The sequence below is a fragment of the Lepidothrix coronata genome, unplaced genomic scaffold (genome assembly GCF_001604755.1).
Source record: "Lepidothrix coronata isolate B3197 unplaced genomic scaffold, Lepidothrix_coronata-1.0 Scaffold122, whole genome shotgun sequence".
Lineage (NCBI taxonomy): Eukaryota > Metazoa > Chordata > Aves > Passeriformes > Pipridae > Lepidothrix > Lepidothrix coronata.
Window position 1 is genome coordinate 8,032 of NW_016690302.1, and position 26,634 is coordinate 34,665.

General features: G+C 48.6%; 1 long non-coding RNA gene across 1 annotated transcript; it reads right to left on the reverse strand.

Annotated features, from left to right (window-relative positions):
• Positions 1-2,176: 2,176 nt before the first annotated feature.
• LOC108502592 lies at positions 2,177-14,777 on the reverse strand. The gene is made up of 3 exons (XR_001876527.1): positions 3,414-14,777; positions 3,276-3,334; positions 2,177-2,596 (listed from the first exon to the last, which is right to left on the reverse strand). It is a non-coding gene; the product is annotated as an uncharacterized LOC108502592 (long non-coding RNA).
• Between the last annotated feature and the right edge of the window lie 11,857 nt (positions 14,778-26,634).

Sequence of the window (26,634 nt, forward strand, 5' to 3'; positions counted from 1 at the left end):
AGTCCGTTTCTACACAAGCCAGTATAAAACAGAAAGGTTACCTTACGTGTGCCAGGTATGCTCTTTACAGCTTTTGGACCAGCACCGGACACCAGCTGCTGTCATAGACGAGGATCCCTCCTGGCTGGACCTGCTGCCATCCCTGAGCGTGGCGAGCGCTCCGCTGGCTCTGCTCCTCCTCAGGGAGGCCGGCCAAGCCTCCGTGGAGCCGGGGACACAAAGCTGCTCAGTTCTGGCGCCCAACTTTTCCCCCAGGAGAACAGCCCTGCTGCAGGCGCAGCTCAATCAGCTCATTATAGAGGCAGCCTCCCGAGAAACGCTCTCCCTGTGCATATTCATGAACTCTCCAGAGCTTCCAGGGAGAGTTGGCTAAACACACAGCTGAGGGATTTAGCTGTTGGATTCCCAGGAAAAAAAAAAAAAAAGGGGGAAAAAAAAAAAAAAGGGGGGGGGGGAGGAAAGGAGGGCGAGGAAGGAGTAAAGGGCTTAAAAAAAAAAAAAGTGACTAGCGGAGCGACTGCAGCGGTGCTGCCCTAAGCACCGCGGGACCCAGGAGCCCGACCGACCCCCGCGTCACCCCCCGGGCAGAGCCGAGCGCTGAGGGCCGGTGGCGGGCACCGAGGAGAGGGTGTCACGGGAGACGGCTGTGCCCACAGACCCCCAAAACAACAACCCCCTTCCACCCCGTGGCCGCGGAGCGCATCACTCACCTCCGCCCGGCCGGGCGGCAGCAGCCGAGGGCTCGCAACGGTGCCGGGGCACAGCCGGGTCCCGCGGTACCGGGGCAGAGCGGCACCGGTGCCGAGTCCCGCTGTACCGATGCCGGGGCAGAGCGGTACTGGAGCCGGGGCAGAGCGGTACCGGAGCCTCTGCAGCGCCGGCGGCAGCGGCGAGCGGCGGTCGCGGTCCCGGTCCCGCAGCCCTCCCCCGGCCCCGCCGCCGCCTTTTAACGCCGCTCCGCCGAGCGCCGCGGCCGCTGCTGGCACGGCCCGTCCCGCCGGCCCCCGGGGGCGGCCGACAGCCCCCGCCGCGGTGCCGCGGGATGAGGAGCGGAGGGATGCGGAGCGGAGGGATGCGGAGCGGAGGGATGAGGAGCGGAGGGATGAGGAGCGGAGGGGCGCGGAGCTCCGGGGCTGCCGCCGCCCCGCCGGGCTGCGGGCGGCGCTGCGGCCGCGCTATAAACCCGCGCTATAAACCGTGCCCCGTGCGCGGCCCCCGCCCCGCCGGCCCCGGTGCGGCGGCGCCGGCCGGGCAGCCCCGGTGGGGAGAAAGGGCAGCCCCCGTGGGAAGGCAGCCCCCGTGGAAGGGCAGCTCCGCGGCGGGGCTCGGCCGCCGCCGGGCAGGGGGGGCACGGGCACGGCGCTTGGGAACGGCCCCCGGTGCCCGCCCGGCCCCCGCGCACTCCCCGGCGGAGGGGGCGGGTACCGGAGTGACCGCCGGGACCGGGGGCTGCGGGTGCTGCCCGTGGCCCTTCCGCCACACGGGCCCATCCCGGGACTGCCCTGCCCGCCCGCGCAGGGAGCGCTGGGTTTGCGGGCTGCCGTTTGGAGAGGGATGGGGGTGCCCCGTGTGACAAGCGTGGGAGCGCGGCTCTGCCACCACGCCGGGACCGGGCGCGTCTTGGGACAGAAACCGCCAGAAACTTTCGCAGCACCTGGCTGGTACTGCGGGTCCAGCCCCTGTTAGAGCCGGGGCTCTGGGAAGGACTCATCAGGTATTCGCTGGTACCCTCACCACTAGATAAGTGCTCTATACAGGAGACATCTCTATGCGTTCAGTTGCAGAGGTATGCGGCAACAACCCCTGAATTAAGTAGGAGTCGTTAAATGGGAGGTAGCAAGACGTGTTAATTAGGGTGGTACAGACAATCTTTTATACATTCATGCTTGCCCCTGGTGCAGCAAGGCATTCTGCACAGCTGGTCATCGAGCTTGCCTTGCCCTTGCCTGGGTTTTCAGGAGGGACGGCTCTGATAAAGACATCCCTGAGTACAGGGGCTTTACTTAGTGTTGACAGACGGTCTCTTAATTAGTGTGCTGGATACAGCGGTCTTGCATTCATTTATTGTGTGCTCTCCTGTGACTCACTCTGGCTTTGGAGGCAGGAAGAGAAAACATTCCCCCCATCCTTGGCCTATTTACCAGGGTGACCAGTTACCATGATGTGGACTTCTGCAAGAGCAGGATTGTTGCTAAACAACTACCTGGTGGGAATGGCTTTTAATCAGGCTGCATAACGGAGTTAATGTAGCCTAAGCTACGTTCTTTGCCCTATATTCTTGTTTATTTGACTGTTGATGGTTACTGCTTACGAAAAATATCCTTCATCCCAGTTTTCAGATAGATTTGTCAAGTCAATAAGAAAGAGAAAGCACAATAAAACAGGCCCATCACCTGAGAGTGTCTGTAGGCAGGCAACTGTGTCAAAGGCACAGCAGCTCTCTCTGATGCATCACTCAAAGAGAACAGGAAGCCAGGCAGACAAAGCCAGACCATCATCTTCCTTGTGGGGCTCCAAGGAATGCAAATTTAATGAGGCTCCTGAAGTAAAGCTGCATTCCACCGGCTTTCACCACGCCTGCCAGTGATGGAGGTCTCTGCAGAGAAGGTAATGGTGAGGGGTTAGCGATTCTGTTGAAAACTGCAGCGTACAGTAAAGGGAAAAATTGCTTTTTCTAACTTTGCTGGTGTTGGGAGCGAAGCCCACGCTGATGTGAGGGACAGTGCTCAATCAATCACTCAGCAGAGCCCAGCAAACTGCAGGAGTTATCACCAGCGCTGGTACAAGCACTCAGACAGTGACAGGATTCTCCTCAGCAGCGATTCTGACAGCCCTCCAGGTGCAGACAGGCAGACAGAAAGACAGATAGACACACACACACACACACCCCGGGAGCCCCCCAGTCCCCTCATTGCACACACACAGCATGCAGGAGCAAACAGACACACAGTGCTGCTGCCACAACTGCTCCCAGACGAGCTGCTCCCATCCCTTCTCTGCACACACAAGTACATCAACCTGACAGCTTCGGCTTTTAAAACTTGTACATGGTTTTCCTTCACCTCCCTTCACACACACCCCACAGAGCTGCATTAGCCCGCAGCTGAACTAGAATTTTCTCTTGCTGTGTTGGCACCTACAATATATACATGAAGAACATGCCTTTCCCTGTCAACACAGAGATGCTCAGACTGCCACATTCAGCACTAAATATCCCTCCATGAACACACAGGGGTCTGCACAGCACTCAGAAAGCTCTGTAAAGGGATACTCACCTGGATGGGAAGGGGTAACTGCTCCATGGCAACTTCTGTGATTTCAGTCTCCTTTCATTCTGTGTTGGAAAGAAATAAAATATTTCAAATATTTGGGAATGGGAGAGGCAGGATGGTGCCCAGGGGAGATCTTCATACCTGGCTTAACATTTCCTTCCATGCCCCTCTGTGCTCAGAGAGCATCAGCCTCTGACTGCTATGACTTCCCTCCCTGAGGCCTCACAGAAGTGTGCAACCACACAGCATGTGCTGCCAAAAGGAAGACATAGTTCATTACTAGTTTAAATCAGCAACACTGAGCATGTTTTACTCAGATACAAGTTAGAACTGTCTGTATGAGCAGCACATAAACACAAACTGTATCCAGGTGTACCTGTATTACTTGCACAGACCTGTACACAGAGGTTTCAGTGTGTTGCTGCAGACTCCACTAGCAATGCAAATGCATCCACAAGGAATTAGCATTATTGGTGGCTTTTATCAGCAGTGCACGTGCCCAGGCAAACAGCACAGAGGCTGAGGGGTGCACACTGCTGTCCTCAGCCACACAGGTACAAACACACGTGTGACACCAACAGACATCAGCACTGTACTGCAGCCTGGGGAGCAGCTGCAAATCCACAAATGCCGGGCCACAGGCACTGAGGCACAGTCACAGGCAGGCTGGAAAAGGATTGCTGCTCTCCCTAAAGCCATTCCTGGCTAAAGGATGCCTTTTGGAGCTGGGAAGCTGAATGAAAACTCCTTCCCCTTTATTCATGTCCTCACAGCCTCAGCAGGACTGCTTTCCACACCAAACCCAGGCTCCGTCGGCCATTCCACTCGCTTGTATTTATGGCCCCTCTTTGAAATTCTGACTGCTCATCTATGCAGAATAAAACAACCCAAGCAATCCTTCCTGTCCAGGTGCTCATTACTAAAGTGTTAAATTATGCCAGGAAGGCTCTCTTAGGCCTTGTAAATTTTATCTGGGAGACTTTCAGCTTCCACAAGGTCTATTATTGCCTGATTGCCCGAAAGGCTTTTGAGTTTGTCCCAGTCAGCCACAGTGAGGGCTGGGCAAGAGCTGAGCACTGAGCTCCTGTCAAACACCATGGCTTGGGGTGGAGAAATGCCTCCATGTGAGTGTGTCTGGAGGAGCACATGCAGAGTCTGTCAGCACAGCCCTGGAGCACACACAGGGCTACCAGGATTTGTGTACATGGATATGAGCCTGTGCTTGGCATTAGAAGAGTCTGGATCGAAGGGTGATGCTGCCCATGAGTGACTGTGGGTGCAAGGAAAAGGGCCAAGGACCTGTGTCTGTGGGCCTGATCTCAGCCAGGGCTCAAAGGAAGGCTGAACACACCAGTAAGCTTAATAAAGTAGAGAGAAAATAATGGAGAAACCCAGGAAGAAAGGGCAATAGCCCCCAAAGCCAGAGAGGTTCTCTTTTATCAGCTGCCAGCAAAGTGTCCCAGGAGAATCTGCAGGTACATCCAACACCCCTCAGCTCCCAGGGGCAATCCCTATAGGATGCTGAGCTGCAGATAAAGCATATTTTCATATTAAAAGAATGGGGAGTGGGGACAAAATTATCTGTAGAGAAACTTCCCTCACCCTTTTTGAAGTTGTGCTCTTTTTTCCTAGTGTCTTCCTGTCAGAGAACTGAGACCTTTTCTCCTTATCTTTCCTAACACAAACATCCTGTTTGACAGAACAGCATGGAGAGGGATATTTCCTATCTGTCCATAAAACTCACAGAGCCATATCACAAGCTATTTCTATGTGTTGTGTGTTTATAAACCTCAGCCCTGCCCTGACCAAGCAAAATAGCTTCTAGTTACCACTGATTCAGGCCTGAATTCAAATTGCCAGCCTATTATTCCTTACTCAGGCAACACTAGTACTCAAAAATTATGTTAAACATTTCCCAGATGCAGAAACAATCGCTTCCCCAAAGAGCAAGAGGTGAAGGCACGCAGCCAGCCAGCCCCCTCTTTTATTGGATAACATTTCTCATATATTTTGTGAGAGCCAGATGGCACCATCTGAACAGCAGTGAGCCCGGGAGCCTCCAGCCACATCAGGAAAAGGGAAGCGTGTCCCAGCCCTGCTGTGGGCAGCTGCCCCTGCTCGGGCACAGGGCACAGGACACGAAAGCTCTTCTGCGTAAATTCACACGTGGGAACCTAAATCACCACTGCTGACAGGCAAAACCCCGCAGTTTTGTGGGCAGGAAGAGTTTCCCCAGTCCTGAGGCTCTCTGGAAAAGGAAGGTCCGTCTGCAGATTGCCAGAGAAAGAGAGACAGAGAGTGTTCTGAAGTTCTAAACCCCCCGCTGCGTGTGAGGCCTTTTCCCTGCAATTAAGGGAAGCTAATGGTTTTATGGAAGCTGTTTGTTCAAAAGGCCTCCACTGCACTGTGTAATGGAGTTTCACCAGCATTCCCCAAAGGCTTGCAGACTGCATTAGTATCCCACAGCTCACACCCTAACCAAACAAGCCTTCTCACCCCATGCCTCTACCCTGTGTGTAAGGAGTGTAGGAGGATCAGGGCTGCTGTGCCTCCTGTGCTCGCCTTCCCACTGGAGTCTTGGAGCCCCAGGATGTGATGAATATTCATGGCATAAACATTAGCAGTAAGTATTGTGCAATTTGGACAAAAATATATTTCAGGCAAAGGAACTGGGAGAGAAAAACTGAGAGAGCATCCCTACTCCTGAGCTCCGGGAACTACTGAATCGCGTTTTCCTGAGCTGTAACTGGTGGTTTTAAAATGCAAATCAGTCCTGGGTTTTTGAGAGAGACATTGTGAAAAAAAAAACCAACAAAAAAACCCCAACAGACCCATGCAGCAGAGCTTTATTGTATTGTAATGAATGTGGGATTTGCAGAGCTGCCTCATGCCAGTGAATGCACAGTGGATGCAGGGCAGGGACTCGGGGAGCCCTGAGGCTTGTCCCCAGCTAGTTCTGCCACTAACTCACTGTGCGACCTTGAACGAGACATTCCTTCCTCCATCTCAGTGTTCTCATCACAGGACACGGGGAGGGAAGAGAGATGAGGCCATTTCTGTGCCTCCTGGTGAGACTGCACATTACAGGCCACTCTGAGGTGGAAGGCAGCAGAACTAATACAGCAGCTGTTTTCCTGCAGGGATCGATGAGCCAGGATAGTGTTGCCTTGCTCTTAATGGTCTTTCTGTGGCAGATACTGCTCAACCCTTCAAACTCTTTTTCCTGTTCCTGTTCCACAGTTCATCTTTGGCCTTGTGTCTCCCTTGTGTCTTTCTGCAGAGCTGGTCCCCTCACTGAGCCCCAGCATCTGTAGAAACCCCTCTGCAACTGTTCAACTTCTCTGATTCACCTCCACCTGCAGAGCATCTAATACCATTTTCCCTGCCCTCCAGCTAAAGAGCTGTCCCCAAACAGACTCTACTCCACAGCTCATAGTAGAGTTGAACATGAAAGGGGAGGCAGAATAAGTGATTTTTTTAGTATAGATTGATTTTCTTGAAATTATTGACAGTAGAAACATAAACAGTAAGTCTATTGAGGGGGGACACCTCACAGTCTGAGGCACCTCACAGTCTGGAGGACACCTCTGTTCCTCTACTCCTGGAGCTCCAGGGTTCCCTCTGGGATCTTGAATGACTCTGATTTTCTCCACCTGGTCTTTCCTCTAGCCCTCTGCTCCCTTCTGTCCACACAGGTGGTGGGAGGTGTTTGAGCTGCCATTTGTTTGTCCACTGTTGCCTCTTCTTGTCATCTGCCTTCCCCACATTCAGCCCCCAGTGCTGGTGAACTCAGAAGGGTTAATTGGTGATTTCTAAATCACCTTTCAAAGCTGTCCCTGCCAGCCACAGCCTGCACATCCCTCCTCCCACCTCATCCCCATGTACAGCACTGAAGGAAGGCTGCAGAATCTGGCGTTTAGAAACTAAGTTCACTCCACAAGGTCACGTCAAGGAGGCCAAAAATCACAGTCAGCCAGCAGTAGCCTTCACTTATCACCCACCAGAGAGAATATTAACTGGTAAAGCAGAGGCAAAGAGTGCCATATTCCATTACCAGTCCCCTGAGCTGCCCCTCAACACCGTGGAGTGAGAGCTGTTAACTGAGCTCTTCAACTGCATTTTCACTGGCAGAAATGCCCCAGCAGCTGCCTGACCTTCATGTAGCAGAAGTCTCAGGTCCTCTCAGTTGCTGTGTGTTGCAGACAGAAATCACTCAGAGCCTTCTGATGCATTTCAGAAATTATTTCTCTGATGAAGGCAAGATCCCAAAGGAGGAACACACCACAAGGAGAAGCAGTCACGCTGGGGAAAAGTCAGGGCACTCCAGTCATAAAAAGCCAAGAAGTTCAAATCCAGGTGCCAAAATCTATGTTTAAACCCCTAAGCATCAGACCTGAAGCTCCCATTACATGCAGGAAAATCTGTGAGTACTCAAGGCTTTTCATAATTGGCCATTTATTTCCAGATATGTAAATAGGAATAAAGAGCTTCTCAAAAAACGCTCTACTGTACCAGCAGAACATTTCAGCTCTTCACTGGAAACAAATCTTTAAGAGGCACTGACTGGAACCAAAATACATTAGTTTAAGCTGAAATATTTATGGTTTAAGATATTCCTTTTTGAAGTAATTAAAATATACTTAAGCAACGCCTCATTTCTGACTCCTTTTCCACCAGCTGTGCAGTGGGGACGATCAGAAAGTTTTGCACATTGGTAGCGGCAGTAGAAGAGTGCTTCTGAGAGTCAGGGGGGAGAAATGCCTTCTCCAGGAAGGCAGAACAGAATAGGAATTAGGAAAAAAAGGAGGAGGACAAGAAGTCAAACTAACCCATTCACTCACTGAAGGAAAGGTGCACACCCACTACCACTTTGGAAACAAAGGAATTGTTACCCATCTCTTCAGCTTCTCTCTTGTTAGAGAACAAGGAGAGCTTGTAGAAGTGAGTCTGGGTCAGAAAATTACCAGAGAGCAAAGAATTTCTATAAAACAGAAAATACCTAGGAAGGATCTAGGTCAGAAAGTCCTTGCAAGCAAATCTGAAATCAAATCCTCCTCTCTTGGTGTAGATTGCCCTGAACAATACATGGGAAATGTTCCAGAGTGCACACAGCAAACTCAGGGCACATTCCAGCCTAATGATTAATGCAAGAAAAGATGTCATTCAAATTCCACACATTTATATCAGGTATTTTTCCTGTTAATGTTACCACTGTGGAAAAAAATTAACTATGGGGGGAAATTACGAAGGAAATTCATTGGTGCTATAAATCAATCCTGTCCCATTTTGACCTCAGAAAGGTTGGCCAGTTCCGAGCAGTGGAGCATATGACTCATTATTACCTGTCTATTCAAACAGCCCGTGGCAGGGAGTTCTATATGGTACCTGCTTGGCAAATTAATCTTTTGTCCCCCCTCTAAACCAGCACGCACAGAGGTATCTCAGCAGCAGCTCTCTACTGGGGAGCTAAGCAGCTAAGTGTGCCTTTCATCTCAGGGTCCTTCCACCGAGCCAAGACAAGCATCCTGCCTTAGATGATGAAACAGAATAAAAGCCTGTGCTGTTTTCATACCCTGAGCAAACGGAGCATAATTGAAACCCTCCATCTCCTCTCAGGCAAGCTTTGTATTTTGCCCTGTGCAGAAATTTCCGTCTGAACATGATGCTTGAACTGCTGATGTGGGAGAAAGGCTGATCTGCCTCGGTGAGGGAGCCAAACAACTGGGCTGGTTCTCTCTGAGGGAGCACGAGAAGGGGCCCCGTGTGTGTCTGAGCAGCCCAGGCAGGCAGGAGATGGGGTTGCCTTTTGCAAAGCAGGTGCTTCAGCCTCTGACGGGCCAGCTCTGCCTGTCGTGGTGGCTCCACATCATTCACCAGAGCCCTTCATGCCACAGTCAGTGGGTTTGTGTCCCGCTGGAAGGCTGTGGAATGCAGCCATGGGTGTGTAGGGACAGACCCAGCTGTGCTGCCCCCAGCGTGGAAGTGGGGACCAGTGCAGCTGTAGCTGAGAACTAGAACCATCACTGCAAAAGAGCCCTCAAAATGGAGAAAAGGTGGGGCTGGAAAAGTATCTTTTGCAGTTGCTTTTGGTGGTGTGCCCCTGTTTACCAACACAGTGTTACTGGTAGAAAGGTAAAGTAAGAAGCATAAGCAGGGAAGCAGACACACAAACCATAGGAAAAAGCTAAGCTGCACATAAACCCAGATTGGCAGATTGATAAAATATTCTTAGGCAAGAAACAGACAGCCTGAAAGACAGGAAGATGGAGAGAGGGATTTAGAACTGAACTTAATACTTCCGTGATTTATTTGCATTACGCTCAAGGAGTGTGTGTGGCTTGGGTTTTACTTGTTTGTTTTGCTTCCCTGACTGCCTCAGGTGCTGGCAGAGAATTGTTTTGTTGAAGTTGCAGTCCATGGGATGTTTTGGAAATTCGTTGTCCCTGGGGAAAAACGAGGAGATTTTCACAAAATTCTGGAAATGTTCTGCAAGTTCCGAAACTCCAAAGAGAAGAAGTTACGTGGGAAGTGGTTTGGCCTCCTCCACGTAGTGAATGTCCAGCTTTGTCTCCTCAGAGCCATAAGACCAGAAACTACCATCAGAATCCCTACAGCGCTTTGCATGAGGACATTCTGCAAATTATGGAAATTTTGTTCATCCATCCATCCTGCAGCAGATGGCAAAGCAGTGAGAATGGCCAGAGCTGGTGGGTGGCAAGGATGTGTTTACTTTAATAAGGCCCAGAGATTAAAGTTCCACCAGTGCCCATCAGCAGTCTGTTACATCCATTCATTTATAATTATTTCCCATTTTTCTTGCTGCAGTTATCTTTTAGAATTGCAGTTATTTGGATGTCTATAACCATCCAGTGTAGCTCACATGACCCTGACCCAAAGCAGGGCATCCAGGATCTCTTCCAGGATCCCCCTTGTAATCCAAGCCCAGGCATCAGGTATTGGACACTGAGCCCCTCGCAGCCCACAGAGACAGGACTGACTGTGGTCTTGCAGAACCTCTTCTGCCATGATCAGGCTGTCCAAAAGAACAGGAAGGAAAGAAAAAAAGCAGGGGAATATGTGGGTACAGGAATGAGAAGAGTCAAAAGAGGAATAGTGTAAAGGATACAGCTGAGGGAATTAAAAATGGTACCACAGAAGATGAAAACTACAGCACAGGACTGGTACCTATAATCAGTGCTATAGAACTTCTGCAAAATGGATAGAAAAGCTGCAGAGAAGAAACTTGCTTAGGAAGGAAAAATACTAATAGAAAGAAAAAGGAGAAAGATAAAATAGGAGTCAGAGACAGAAGTCCCTGAAGTTGTGCAGTTACAGCCCCAGCAAGCCCAAGTACGGGAATGCTGGAAGAAGGGGAAGGGAGAGATAGCTAATGGAGGAGTTTGTTGGAACTCCATAAAAAAATCAGTTCCTTCCCAATGTAATGTAGCCCTGCAAAGTCTTGGCTTGGAGCACCATCCATTTCCTGGGCACTCAAGCACCAGGGAGCTGCACTCTGCCAGGTGCTGTTCACTTTTGATGGATGCTGCTGTGACTAGTGCATTAGACCCAGCAAAAGTGAGGTTTATTAGGCTCTGAAAACCAGGGTCCATCACTGCTCAGAGCACTTATACACCAGTCTGGCTCCAGAGAGGTTCCAGCGTTCCCAGAGCACGCAGGGAGGCCTGGTGGATGCCAGCACGAGTCCTCCCACACATAGTCCACATCTGTTCCAGGCCCTGCGACACAGAGCAAACTGGGTAGCTGCCACATCCCCCTCTTGCAACTCCTGGTGTTTCCTCCTTGTGTTTGGTGGCAGGTTATCATGAAAGCTTCAGGAAGTCTCATCCCATCACCAGCAGTCGCCCTGTGAGTGGGGCACGATGGAGTCAAATTATGTTTTTGACTTACGGGATTCGGGCCACCACAAGAAAAGTCTCTGTGTAAGCTGGGTCACAGGACAAGGGTGTGTTTTGGTCTGCTGTGTGCTTTACTGAACCCACAGACTCATTATCCAGCTCCTGTTTCCACGGTGAGAGCTCTCCCTCATTGTGGCTCCAGAGCTCAGCCAAAGGCTGATGGACAGACTGTCACTGTCCCCTGCTGTGGCTGTGACTTTCTGCTGTTCGAGCCAAGAGTGGTGCCAGCCCAGTTGTGACCTTCTCTGCCCCTGTGCCTGAGTCCTCCAACCCTCCCTCTCTCCCAGCAGCTTTTGCAGAGAACATCCCTCTCTGCTCCTGTAATGAGCTGCACGACGCGATATGGAATTAGTAGAATCTGAGTTATTAATTGTCTACAACAATTAGCCAGGATGCCTGGGCCTTCAGGCACCTCGGTGGTGTGTGGGAGCCAATTACAGTCTTGTACATATTCATGGAATTCCATCCACAAACCAGGAGAGCTGCTTCCCCAGCTTTCCGCCCGTCTCCTTTACTCCGACTCGCATCCAGCCCACCCTGAGCCAGAGGGGAGTAGTTTCCTTTCCTTTCACGTTTCCCTGAAATCAAATATTTGCAGTGCCCATAATTGATGTAATGGAAATGCAGAACTAGCACATCTGACAGGGAAGAACAGAAGAGGCCTGCCCAAAACTCGCTCATTCCTTACAGGAGGAGATGCAGAGATCTCGCTGGACGTCTCCCCCTGCAGCCACCCGCTCTGGCAACCACAGCACATCCACAGGAGCTGGATGAGGGATATTTCTCCCAGTCAGCAACCCCCCAGCTCCATCTCAGAGCACAGTTCCCAGCTCTCATGATGTAGATCAGTGTGGCCAGAGCGCTTCCAGTGAATCTGGTGGATTTAGACCAGTTTATCCCCACGGAGGACCTTGACAGTAAGTTCTGAGTGCGACACTGGGCTGCACCAGCTGAGTCACTAAATGCTGGCACGAGTCAGATGCCCATGTGTGTGCTAATTCCACTGCTTCCTAAGGTTTCTCTGAAGTTACAGCTATCAATATCCACATACTGTGCTCTTGGGAAAATAGCAACCCTGGGAATACTCCACTGGGACCATGCTTGACCCCAGCAGGAGCTGTGCTGGGATGAGGCCCAAGGCTGTAACTGAGCTTCACACAGAGTTCTGAGAGGCTCCAGCACAGCAGGGTCCAAGCCCAGCCGAGCAGGGACGTGTTTGGGTACCCACTGATGCACCAGAGTGCACAGCTGACATCTCTCCCACAGCAGCCATCCAGGAGCTAAAATGTTAAATCCATAACCCGCTCTCTGGATTTATTGTCCCGAAGGCCGTCAGGACTTTTGTGAGCTTTGGAGTGCAAAATAATGTTGGAAACACACGTTATTTATCTGACACACTGGAGTGACTCCTCCTCAGCCATCACTGTCTGCTGAGGAAATAAATCCCTGCTCTGTGTTTGGGAAACAAAGCTATTTCTGTCACACGGGAGACCAGCTGAAGCTTTTGACAGAATCTGATTTTAATATTGCTAATCTTTGCTTTTTGTTTTTGTGTACCCAAACAACTTTCTGAAGGGGCCTGATTGATTTTGCCTTTCCAGTCATTTTTAATCATCATCTTTGCAGGCTGATAAGAGGCTGGTCACAATTTTCATAAGTGATTTGTGCTTTGGGTTGCTTCGCTTCCGTTACGGACACCGCCTCAGTGAAAATCAATAACAAATTAAATCACAGGAGGCAGCGTGACCAGTGAAGGAGTAGCTGCAGGCTGTAAGGGGGGAAGGGTTTGTATTTTTTAAAATTAGAGATAAATTGAAAAAAGATAACTTTGTGGCTCCATCAGAAGTAGCCATGCTAGAAAGGTGCCAGGTGTACACGGAATGTGCTCGAGATTCTACATCATATCAGCCCGTGACTAGGACACAGTATTGGTTCCACTGTGTAGTGCACTGCACAGCCTGGTTCTCCCCCATTACTCCTGATTTATTCCATCTAACACCATTAACTTGAAGAAAGTTCCTCCTGACTTAACACCAGTACGAGACCAAGCCCAGATTCCTCATTCCGAGACATGGAAAATGGGAATGTAATGCAGTCTTCTGCCTGAGCCTCCCACAAACATGTTCCAGCTCCTCTGAGCCTGTGAGGAATGAACCTTTCTGCCTTAAATTCACAAACCTGTGAGCTCCCCCAGGGCAGTGGGAGAGGCACCATAAACAGAGTTTAGGTCTCCCTGATGTGCTTTTCAGTGTCTGTTTTGTTTCCCTGCATCCCCACAACTCCCCTGAACAGCAGCAGCGTGACTTGAATTGCCCACAGTAAGTCCTGGACTCGCCAATCTCAGTGTCTCAAGTTATTGGCTGGTTTTACACTGAGGTTCCTGGCATGTGGCGACCTATGACTGGTAAGTGCAAACATTTTATCTCTTAACAACTTCATTTAACCTCTCAGCTGTCTGTTGCTTTCTTTCTTCCACTCCGTGTGCTTCCTAGTTTATAATTGTTCCTTTCTGTTGTGGGCATTCTGCCTGTTAGAGGAACATTGCAGAAGGGAAAATAAACAGATCAGTGTTTGATGTTACGCTTTCTGTTTAGAAGTTTGTTTCTCTTTCTTCTCCCATTGCATCAATATTAACATGTTGATTCATAAGCAAAATAAAGTATATAAATACACTCTTTCTCTTCTTTTTGAATCGTAAAACTCAAAGTTATAGTTCCCACAGCAACCGTAACTCAACCTTAATGTGCACATCCATTAAAAGCAGGGAAATTATCACCCAAGGCAGCAATCGAATGGGTGTGAGGGGATTCTTCTGCTGGTTGAAATCCCAGAGATGTGAAACATTCCACGTCTGTTTGTGACAAGATGTCACACCGAAAATAAGTGAGAGATCTCAAAGATCTTGCTCTTTGTGGACAAAAATGGGATTCAACCTCGCAATGTGCAGAATCACTTGACTCAGGTGGTGTCACCTTTGCTGTTGAACTCCACTGGCCTCAGAGATGCTGAGGTCCCCCAGAGCAAAGCGAGTGCACTGGGCACTCTGTTGTGCAGAGCTTTTGGGATGACCCAGAACCACCCAGAGCTGAAGGGTCTGACAAAGGCGAGAGGGCCCCGTGTCCCCCAGGCCAGGGCATGCACCATGTGCCACATCACAGAGCTGGAAGGGTCATTAGAGGAGCTGCTGCATTCACAAACATCCTGTGCCACCCTTCTTTTCAGCTGATCTCTGGGAGAGACACAATTCTGAAACACAGGGAAGGATTAGAGGGATTGGATTAGAAAGGATTGGAGCCCACAGGGACACAGAGGAAAGGCTGGCACTGTCCATAGGCAAGAGAGGTCTCAGCCCCTCCAGCTCCTCTGTACTGGCTGCCAAAGTAGCCAGTCACTGCAAGGAAGTGTTTTCAACACAAACTGCATCCCAGGGGACTCTGGCTAAGTTATTCTAATTATCTGTGCAATAAGATGAAAGAGCAACGTGTTCCCAATTCATAAGGGCTTCAGCAAATAGAGTCCACCAGGTGCTGATGCTCCTTTGTGAGGCCTGAGAGCTGAGAACTAATTAGTCCCAAATTATACCCCTGACAAAGACACAGCAAGGAAGCAGGAAAGGCGTTCACACGCCAAACCGCTACAACGTCCTTTCAAACGGCAGATCAAACGGGCAGCACCACTTCAGAGGGCCAGCGACGCCTGCAGCAACCGCTTGGTATTTACCTTAAACAGCAAGGAGAGAGGCAGAGGAGGGGAGGAGAAGAGAAACATCAAAAGGGCTGGCAGAACCGGCTCTCCTGAATCCTCTCCGTGCTGTTCCCACAGGAAAGGGGATTCCCTTAAGTTCAGGCCTTTGGGATCTGCACAATTGCTCTCAGCACCATTTGCTGTCATTTTCCATTGGATGTACTTTTAAACAAGCTTCACAGTCGGCTCTTTTAAATAAACATGAAGGCAGCAGCTGAGTAGAATACAGCTGGAGTTTGCAGACATGCTGTTTGATGTGTTCCATGATGCAGGAGGTTGTGTGTGATCCTACAATGAAAGGCTCATCACAGTCCAGCCCAGAAGGGTTAACACAACTTTTCTTTTCATGTTTCCTGACTGTGCAGGCTATTGCTTGGTGCTCCTTTCACTCCTGCACAGCCTTTCCTAAATCTCCCACCAGTGTTGCAAAGAGCAGACTCTCCTCTCACCCCCTTCCAAACTTTCAAAAGGAAAAAAAGCCCTACCAATGACCTGGTGTGGGGCAGAGAGGTGTCTGTGCCCATTTATCAGCATGCACAGAGCCAGTGCCAATCCCGGAATGCCCAAGAGGAGACACAGGCATTAATCAAGGCAGTTTCCCACTGAGAGTGTCCTGCAAACAGTCCTCAGCCTTCTACTTGCATGCCTTGCCATGATGGGTGCTGTGCAGTGTACACAGTTTGTGTTTCCCTCTGAAGTTCATAACACTGTCCTTTGGTAGTGGCACCGCCCTGGACTGGACAAACCATCCCCCTGTTACACTCTGGTACCCCCTTAGCTGATCTCAGACACACCAGAGCACATTCAAAGCAACTCCTCTGCTTGGGTGTCTGAGTGGCTCTAACCTGGTACTGCCATGTATGACACCACCTTCAGCTCACAAAAGTAGTGACAGCCCACAACATCCTAAAGCTTATCCAAGAGCACAGGGCATCCCAAAGACAAAAATGAACCCATAGTCCTTTAATTCCATTCTGCAACAGGGCATTTCATCAGGAAGATTGGAAGCTGTGCCATAGCTGGGACCACTCTTGGCCTGAGGAATCCACTGCAGCCCCTGGGGCAGGACTCAGCTGGTCTGGGGGCAGAGCCAGGGATCAGCCACACACCCCCGTGTTCCTTCTCAGCAACCCCTCTCTCCTTCCCTCCTTCTCTTTTCACTAATCACAGCATAATCTGCTCATCACATCTGGGCCATTCTCTGCTAAGAGGGAAGGTTTAAATGCTCAGGGTACCATGTTAATATAGCACCCAGGTCCCTGTTTACCTCTCCCAAAGCTTCCTGAGGGACTGCACACTTGGGAATACAATTCACTCTGTGTTTCTAACCCAGGAGCAGCACTGTGGTGCTTAGTGCAGGCAGAGACATGGTGCAAGTGCTGAGGGAACACAACAGGCTCCTGCATCCCCTTGCCAGAGCTCAAACACACAGTTACTGGGGGCACCTGATGGTGCAGCTGCTCAGGCAGCAAGACCCCAAAAGCATCCAAAGAGCTGAGAGACCCTTCCTATTCACAGTCAGACACCCAAACTGCTTGGGTGCTTTGAGCAATTTGCTGGATGTGTTTCTCTTCCTACAGATGCCCTCGTATCTTTGAATTTTGTCCCAAACCATGGTCAGTCAGGAATGCTACAGAATTCCTCACTGGAGGGTAGGTACTAATAATATCCTAATAACCTGTGAGAATGTTAGGTTGGAAGAAGCCCAGCACGTTTTCTGGCCCTTCTCTTTGGGATTTAACTTGGTATAGCTCTATTTTCCCCAACCAGCACCTCATCCCAGTAAAAAGCAGGTCAGATACAAGTTTCTGAATGCCCTGAACTGGCCTGCCTTGCCCTTAGCAGTTCCCCTGATGTAAAGCAAAGTCTCACCGTGGCATGAATCATGTTTATCATAACAAGAAACAAAGAAGGAAGAGAACAAAGGAAAAGGGAAAGAGGAGAGAAAACAAGAAAGAAAAGACAAACAGAAGAGTGAAAGGGAGGGATATAGATAGACCCATTAATTTGCCTCTGTTTGCTGTGGGATTTAAACAACAAGCTGCAATGTCTCTGGTTTATCTTGGTTCCTCAGCTGTGAAACGTGCTGTGCTCCAGTGTCTTCTGAGCTTTAGAGATTTGCCGGGGAGCTGGGAATGAAGCAAGAGGCTCAGCAAACAGAGATAGCAGAGGCAGCTTCATACATCACACTCAGAGGAAATTCATTCCTTTCAGCGCTGCCCATGGGTGAAATTACATTATATTCTGTTTGGATAATTGGATGTCATATACCACCCGACTTGTTATGGGATGGCATCTCCTTCCCCAGGGAGGGTATCAGCAGCATCCCAGGACAGAGAGCACGAGGCACAGGTCCCGTGTGTGGGGGGGGAAAAAGTGAGGAGTTGGTGTTGGCTCCAAGCAGTCCTGGTTCCAAACGGGATCTCTCAGGGTCGGGTTAGTAACAGAGAGGGTGAAAAACAGGACAGGAGCAAGAACGAGACGAAGAAATGAAAGGGAGCAAATCTAAAAGGAGAGAAAGGAGAAAGAGAAGGGAGGGCTGATTACTTGGAGATTTTTTCCCAGCACAAACACAAAGCATTTTCTCCTTAAACTGGGAGCTGGGACGCAGAGGTCTTTTAGCTACAAATTCACGGGGGAGACAAGCCTGTCCCCCTGAGCAGGAGCAGGTCACACAACATCTGCCTGTGGATCCTGCAGAAATACAGCAGTTTTCTCTGACCTCTGTCACTGAGGATCACAGAGGCATTCCAAGTCTCCCAGCCATGCCTTGCTGCATTTTATATCCGCCACTTACCCACATTTTGTCTAAAACGCCCTCAATTTCCCCCTCATTGTGTCCTTTCTTGCAACACCTCACTCCAGCTCGTTGATGGCTTTTTAATAGCACAGTTAGAGTTGTCACACAAGCCAGAGGACAATTTCATGTGTCATATTGTCCCAGAGCATCCTGGGAACTCCATCTGGCTCAAGTGAACTTATTTTATTGAAATAATCTCTCCTCCCTGCTAGTTATTGAATCGTCTTGGCTCAATGGCCTCGCTCAATATCAACTTTTCATGCTTAATAATTAGTGCAGAGAAAAGAGTTTCATTGAATAAGTGTTTAATGTCACACATGATTAGGAGACACAGAGGATGACCTAACTAGGAATTCAATTTGGGGCTGTGACTGTTCAGATGAGGGACAATTAGGGACATGTTCTAGACTGTGGATGTGTGCTGGTGAGTGCCTGCAAAGTTACTCGTGGGAGCTGCACCCTTCTCTCCCATGCCATACTCTTCAAGGCCCAGAAACAGATGTTAGCCCTTATTTTTCCACCCAAGGAATCTGCTTCTTCAGAAATCTGTGCTGCTATCACTTGATTGCAACAATTGCTGCAATTCTCCTTTTAACTTGATAGAGCCACCAAGTTTGGAAGGAATTTCCAGCCAAGCACTAAACAGGCAAATACCCAGTTTCACTCTGGCCTTTGAACATCAGTGTGATGGTGTCTGGGTCCCAAACCACAGGCTCATTTTCCAAGGAGAGCAGGAATTCAGGAACTGACTTGCCACAGGCAGTCTCAGATAAGCTGTAGAAGCAAACCAGGCAGCACAGAGTGATTTGTCTGCCTGGCTATTCATTTATCTCCCCATCTACCAACCACTCCCTACTCACCCACTTGTGCCCTTCCAGCCAGGCCGTTCGTGGGCTGTGTTAGTGCCTGATATATTTAGTCTCCAAAGGCTCCCTGCTAATATCCCCTGTATGGGAAAATGAGATTCAGATAAAAAAAGAGACAAACCAACCAATATATTTGGGAGTGAAGATGAGAGACAGTGCTTAACTATTCTGGGGGATCCTCTAAATGATTTTTCCTTAAATTGAGTTCTCCCCGTTCTGGGATTACAGTCCTGGCTGATAAACTCTCCTTCCTCTGCATATTTAACTGGTTGCAAACGCTCTGCAAATAGCTGTGCTCTCCATGCTCACAGTGACTGAAATCCTGTCTTAGAGCATTTCCTGCAAAAGTGATTTTTCCCACTTAAGATTCACTAACACTGATCTACCACATCTTCATACATATCACACACTGCTCTCAGGAGTGATAATAAGAAAATTTGCTCAATGAAACCTGCTTTCCTCCCTTTCTCTGGCTCCCTCATCCCTCTTCTCACAGGGCCTTACCCACCAACTCTTCGGTGCAACATTTCTGACAGGATTTGGAAGGCATTTGATAGCAGCTGTCAGACCTCTACACCTGCACACAGCCCACCCTCTGCTCCTCCCCAGAAACGAGCACATCGATCTGCCCTCTGCAACATGTATTTCATTTCCCTGGGACTTCTGATCTGCCCACTTGTCCCAGAAGAAAGACTGACAAGATGAGAGATGTGTTCCCTGTTTATAGTCATATTTTATGTGCAAGAGATTGATTTTCTGTAGCAGCCACCAGCTTCCCGATCTGGAAACCCAGCAGTGCCCTGAACAGCCTCCTATTCCTACCCAAAGGATGCCTGTAAACACAGAGCACTGCTCCTCACCCTGAGGAATAAACCAGCAGGAAACCCAGCTCACCTCTGTGCCTGTTAGTTGGGTCCATGGGTTTTTCTTTCAGTGAGTCAGAGGGGATCTGGACACTCAGCACCATCCCCCAGGCCATGAATATTTAATTTTTAATGAAACAATTGGGAGCCTTTTTATTGTGCCAGTTTCCTCCCTGCAGCAGCAGGAGGGAAGTGAGGGGCAGCAGAACACATCAGGGCTTGCCCAGATTATCAAAGGGAGATTCAGCTTCAGAAGGATCCCAAGCAGCAGGGATCTCTCTAGTAAAGAGAAACCTTGATTTCTCAGCTGTTTTAGGGTCCCTGGCCAGAACTTCAGCTAATAGGAGTCTGCATCTCGAATAGGATCATTTCAGAAGACTTTCATCAGCTGTTTCTTCTCCACCTCCTTTCCTCACCCTGTATTATTCATGCTGGGATGTGAACAGTGCAGCAAGATGGCTCCTTCCTTTCCAACCTGATCTTCACAGACAGACACAGGGAATAATTATGCATGCAGGCACTAAAAAGAAAAATCACTTGGATGAATTAGAGACTTTATTTCATTGTTTATTTGTGGGAGTGAGAAACTTACTGTGGAGCAGACTATTGCACACGGTAATGAAGCACAATTACCTATTCTTCTCCATCTCAGATGAGAACAAAGAAGCCTGAAAGTCCTTGGAAGGTGAAGGAGAGGGAATTAAAACCAGATTCAAAGTAAAAGGAGAAAAAGACCTTTGAAAGAAGTGGAGGCACTGGGAGCTTACTTTGCTTGTGAGACCTCTATTAAAATCAGACATTATTTCAGAGCCTTCCAGCCCTAGCAGATAATTAATGAAATTAAGGTGAGGATTTGCTGCTAAATATTTGCTCATGTTACCGGGGAAAGAGACAGTGCCAAAACCACCTGGATTTTTATGGGCAAATAAATCAAGAAAGAGAAGTGTCTCCATTACTCAGACTACAGAGGGGAATGTACTTCTTTTTACAACAGAGGCTTTTCAGTAAAGTTAAAAATTCATCACTTTTCAAAGCAGCCCACTGCTTTGCAGTGTTTAAAACTCTGGGACAGCCTCTAAAGCAGTATATCCTGTAATCAAGAGACAGTCAAAAGGCTGACATTTTCAAAGCTGTGAGTGGATTTGGATGCTGCAGCTGGGAAGGAGATGATGGGAACCTTAAACAACCTCTCTCCAAATCCTGCAAGAGCATCAGGGCCACATGAAGCCATCGTGGCAAGGGGTGTTAGGCAGGATTTCCTCAGGCTCTGCCTGGTGCTGTGACAGGGGGTGTGCAGCACATGGAGCTCCCACACCCTGCTGAGCTCCAGGGCAATTTGCTTCTCTGATTAATCGGAGTCATTTCGACTTGTACAGAAGACACTTTGTAGATTTTCCAGCTCTCTCAGTTTCTAAACCCAAAATTAATAAGTCAGTCCAAACTGAGAAGACAGGCAGAGAGGGTTAGTCCTGAGATTGTGTTAGGCAAAAGGCCAGGGTGACCAAAACAGGGCTTCCAGCTTTAATGTTTGTGCTTCACTGTGCTATTAGGGGTCAGTAATCACTAAGGAAAAGCTGGGCAGAGGCATCAATGTGGTGATCATCCATAAAACTAGTGACACCAATCACCAGAACATTTGGAAACCAATCCACAGGATGCTCACAAGTAGCCTTAGCCTTTAAAAAGGACTTGAATCCATGCTAAGCAAGCTACAGGAGGGATGAGTTTAGCCCCTTTTATAATACTCTTAAGCACAGTGTTAATTCAGAGACAGGCCAGCTTTTAGGTGCTCTAACACTTCAGTCAGACTGGGAAATGCCAGCCCTTCAGCTCCAAGCTATTTGCACAGTGAGCAACTATTAAACCTTTTTCTGCCCTGGGCAACCACTTGCCTGCCAGAGATTGCCCCAGGGCCCAGTTCAGCTGGGAGCTGGAAGTGCCATCTGCAGGAATGGCAAGTGCAGTTAAAGGAACTGAGCTGCAGACAAAATACAGGGTGATCAGCTCCCACCTGCAGCCCAGACACCATCACCAGTGTGGATTTGGGAGGATCTGGATCCCTCACACCACCCTTTCCTATGCCAAGGGGTTTCCAGCACAGGTTGTGGTACATCTTTTGTGGTATCACTACCCTGGGAGAGAGCAGAAAGAGGAATAGACTTCCAGTCCAGTCTCCCATGGCAATCCCCAGGTATGTGGGGGTGAATGACATACAGTAAGAGCAGGTCATTACATCTGCACTGACAGTGCTAAAAAAATGGGGTCAGCAGAAAATCCAGAGGTTTTCCAGGGGTCTTGCACTCAGCAAGCAATTGCAGGTTAGTGTGTGATAGACCGAGAGGCCACGCCGAGGAGACAGTTAATAAAAGCAGGACTAGGGGAATCAATGTATTCTGACACACCAGAGACAGATTGGAGAGAGGGACAGATTTAATATCCCAGCGTTATCCTCTCCCAGCCTAAGGGCCCTGCAATTGATTGAATAAATTAAAGCACTGCTGTGGATGACACGAGAGTTAAGGTCATATCAGCACTTCCATCTTAACTCCCTGTATCCTTCCCTCTGAGGTTTTCTTTTACATGTCTTGGCACAGAAAGCTTACTCATGGGCTGCAATTTGGCCAAGGAGATCTGAGCTCCCATACAATTTTGCTATTACAATTTCCAAGAAGAGGAAAAAAGGCAAGAAAAGGAGAGAATTACAGAAGGAGGATGAGATGGATCTATCTGGTGTGCTTTTGAAATCAAGGGATAAACAGGCCATGTCAGCCTACTCATAAAACTACCATGTGCTCGTTCTGTGTCATGGTCAATCTCTTTTTGCACATAGTGAGCAGAAAAATAGACTTTGAAAAGAAAAATGTACAGAGAACTCAAAAAAATATAACTGTAGGCCAAATTAATCTCTGTGTAGCTTCACTTGCATGCAAAATTATTCATTCTTTTGTTACTAAAAGCATCTAAGGTAATTGCAGATGAACACTCTTCCACTTTTATTCTTTATTATCTCTTGGCAAGTCTCTCTCGGAGTCATCAATAGGATTTTATGTCACAACAAATCTAGCTGCTCAAATAGAGTCGGGTGCTATGACAGAACTGGGCCCCCACTGAGCTGGTCTGATCATCAGTATTCCCAGGGCACCTCTCACCCACATACAGAAGAAACAGGTCTTGGGAAATGCTCACTATTTTCTTTAAAGCACCAGGCACACTCATCTGAGGGAAAAAACTAACCTTTGCCCCTCAGAAATGTGCCGTGTCTCTCACAAAATGAGATTTAAAACCGCGCCGTATCATTTTCATTTTGACAGGCTGTGTCCTTGTCCAGTCTCCTACACCAACCACCACTGGGTCAGCAGCATCTCAGATGTTACCAAAATGCTACCCACACATCTGCTGACATGCAGCTGGTTGACAAACAAGGAGCCAGTAGAGCAGGCTTGGAAAGTTGTTGTATAACAGATGAGAGAGATTGTGCAGAGCAAATGGTCTCTGCTCCGCTTAGTGCTTGACATCACACCCTCTGTGAGCACACCAGCTCCAGCAACAGCAACAGCAGAACCTCCCTTTCCCTCCTTTTTTAATTTCAACTCACTGTGCATAAAGCTCCAATGCTAAAAAGGCAGCACTGAGCATATTGCTCGTTTTAGCAATTACCCATCTGACCCCAACTCCCTCTTTAACTTTTTAGCAGCATCCACAGGGCACCAGGGAGCAGCTTCGACCTTCTCCCTGTGTGAGGAAGCGGGTGCTCAACAACTTCACACAGCACAGCATTTCACCAGACAACACAACAGAGAAATTCCCAACCTTTCCCTGACTGTCAACAGCCAAGGAGCAGGATGGTTCCCCACAGCTCATCCTGGGTGCTTGGGGATAAATGTGCACACGAGGATGTGGAACGTGACTGCTTGTTGCCCTTAGTGGGAGTCACATGGCTAAAGCCCCAAAGAGGTGTTTTGAAAATGGCGAGGCTTGGTGTTTAAACATGAGAAAAAAATGTACATGAAACAGTTCAGGGCACCATTCATAGAACCACAGAATCACAGAACAGTTTGGGTTGGAAGTGGACCTTGAAGACCACCTTGTTCCACCCCCTGCCATGGGCAGGGACACCTTCCACTAGACCAAGTGGCTCCAAGCCCTGTCCAACCTGGCCTTGAACACTTTCAGGTGTAGGGCAACCATAACTTCCCTGGGCAACCTCAGTTTCCAGACAAATGGCAAATGCCAGGGCCTCACCACCCTCACAGGGAAGAGTTTTTTCCTAATATCTAATCTAAACATACTCTTTCAATCTGAACCCATTCCCCCTCGCCCTGTCCCTACATGCCCTTGTAAATAGCCTTGCCCCATCTTTCCTGTAAGTTCCCTTCAGGAACTGGAAGGCCTGAAGGCTCAAATAAGACATGAGGCAAAGCCAGCTGGACACCCAAGGGAGACACTGTGCACCTCCGCTCTACACCAGCCAAACCACAGGGGTTAAAGACAGAGAGTCTGAGTCACCCCTGGATGAACCTGCATTTAAACCATGATTTTATGGGGTGAACACCCCAGTGACTCAGGCCCTCGGTGTCAGCCTCCTTGGGGACTTCAGTGGCTCTGTCAGGTTGTGTCTGAGTCCATGAACAGAACTACAGATGGAACGCCAATGCCCCCTTCCACAAATCAAGGTGTCTTGTTCAAAACATTGCACTTGCATGATAAATAGAGACTATTTAGACACTCAAAGAGAGGACAAATCTAATTTGACTAGAAGGATATGGAGAAATCAATGCAGTGCTGTGGCAGTAGGGAAAGGAGCCTTTTGTGCTGGTTAAAGCAGAAGCAGAACATGACCTGTCCTTTGCACCCTCCTGGCTTCACTGCTCCCTGGGTCATCATTTAACCAGTATGCAAATAGCCCCTGGTGCTCCAGCATCCTACACACACCCCAGTTGTGCAGGGAGACACAGACTGCACATCTACTGTGCCCGTATTTGTTATTTTTTAAATCTGCCAGAAAGGTCACAGTGAGTTTACCAGCCCTGCTTCCAGAGCAATGTAAATGATGGATTTAATCTACCCCAACCCAGCCATCACCCCTGGAAAAATCACACACCTTTTTGTGAATAATGGGAGCCTTCTGATGGATTTCTCTAAATAAAGCACAGGTGGCTACAGAAATCTTTGGAGGCCACTCTTTAAACATCAGCAGCTCATGGCATCCTTGGGCAGTGGGAGCTTATGAATCTCTCTCTGAAGTTAATGCACTCATTAGTTTTAGGCTGAGGGAACAGATGGCAGCAGACTTGCCTCTTCTTGGACACAAGTGGTACAGGCTGCACCACCCTTCTTTAAAGGCTTCGAGACGTTAAAGAAACTAGTAATTAATCTAAAGATGTGTGTCAAAAGATTTCTTTCCTTCTGTGAGTTCTGGGTGTCAAGAAAAAACAAACTTCAGCTTCCTGGCTCTGGTTTTTATTAGAATCATACATAACTTAAGAATAGGAAAGCTCACATACTTCAGGGTACAGCCTCAGGTTTGAAATTCATCCCAGGCTGAGCCAGGGGTTTGACAAGACTTGCAAAATTTTGAAGGATGATTGGGTCCAGTGCAACATCATCCAAGATCCAATTTCAAACAGAAGGTGGCAAATTTAAACCTGGCATCAGTTCTGATCAGACCTCTGGAAATTCATGATTTCCCTTCAGAAGGCTGGAAACAAGCCATTCTACAACAGCTGCTGCTAAGCCAGGTGGAATTGGCGATTTCAGCTAATTATCTGTTTGCACTCAAAACAAAAATGGGGAGATCCTCAGCAAAGTGCAGCTGGAGGAGAACCGAAGGAGAGTCACCTCTGCCCACCTGCCCTGATCCTGATACTCTCCATCCATGAACCAGTCTGACCACAGTGACTCCTTTAATGCAGCAGGACAGAAACCTGCACCTGATTTGGCTCTGATTTTGGTCTTCATCTGAAGCCTGATAAGGAGGACAAACCCTGACCATTGATTGAGAAAGTCCTCTCAAAGTGTCTGATTTTCAGGGCAGAACTTGCTTGAGTTCATACTTTCCCTGTGATGACCCTGGGAGCAGGAACTTTTGTCAGCAGCAGCCTGGCTCCTCCACACCAGTTGGCATCCACTGCTGGGTGGTGTCTGCCAGGGCTCCCTGTCAGTGGAGGGACACAAAAGGAATTCTTCTCCCTGCTCCAGCTCACTGTTCTCTCCCCCAGCTTTTATCTCAGGGACAGGAGACAACTGCAGGGTGATTGCACAGACTGGCTTTTGACTGAGGATCGAACTTGCAGCTCAGTCTTCTTGATACTCCTGCATTTAGACCAGCAGAAAATCTAACTTTTTTTCCTGGTGTTTCTGTAACAGATTGTGCTATTGTGCTGTACACAATACAGTGTGTTTCAGAATGCTGGGAAGCACCCAAAATGGCTGTCTAGCTCTTCGTACCCCGGGAACTTCACTGCAGCTGCACAAATTGATTTGAAAACATGTGATCCCGGGGTTCTCGCTTAGAAAAGGTCTATAAAGAGGTTAGGTTGGAGAAACAGCATGAAGAATAGTTAAGTGACAGGCTGGAAGCATCAGGCACTTGCTGTTCTCACCACCTCAGACCACAGAGTCCTGATGCTGCCTTGGGTCAGGCCCTCAAAGCACTGCTGTGCCTCCATCTGTGCAACAGGTAATGACACCCAAGTTTTGGAAAGTCGTTCTTTGGCTAAACCAACTGAACACTGAGATCTCTGTATAATTGTAATTACAAACAAATCTCAGCAGCTATTTAAAATCAGGCTTTAGGATTTAAAAACTCAGTGGATTTTAGTAGCAGTCTTAGAGCTGCCACCATAGCCAAGGCCGTTTGCATACTCTGTGCCCCGATCCTGTAGCTCCAATAATCAAGGGAATGTTTAGTCTTTGAGCTGTAATATTTCTTGCCTTTTAGGATTCATCCCTGACAATAATTAAGTCTCATAAGGATGAAACTTAAATGAGCAGTAGCCTTTGGGGATGGTATTAGCGTGCTAACTGTGTTTGTGGTTTAAATATTAATGTCAAAGTGTAATTACCATCCGCTAAGTTTCAGGCTGGTGTCTGAAAACACAGTGAGCTGAGCAGGAAGAATGAGCTGTAGCAGTTGGAAGCTTCTATACCAAAAGGATTAAAACTTAAGAGCCG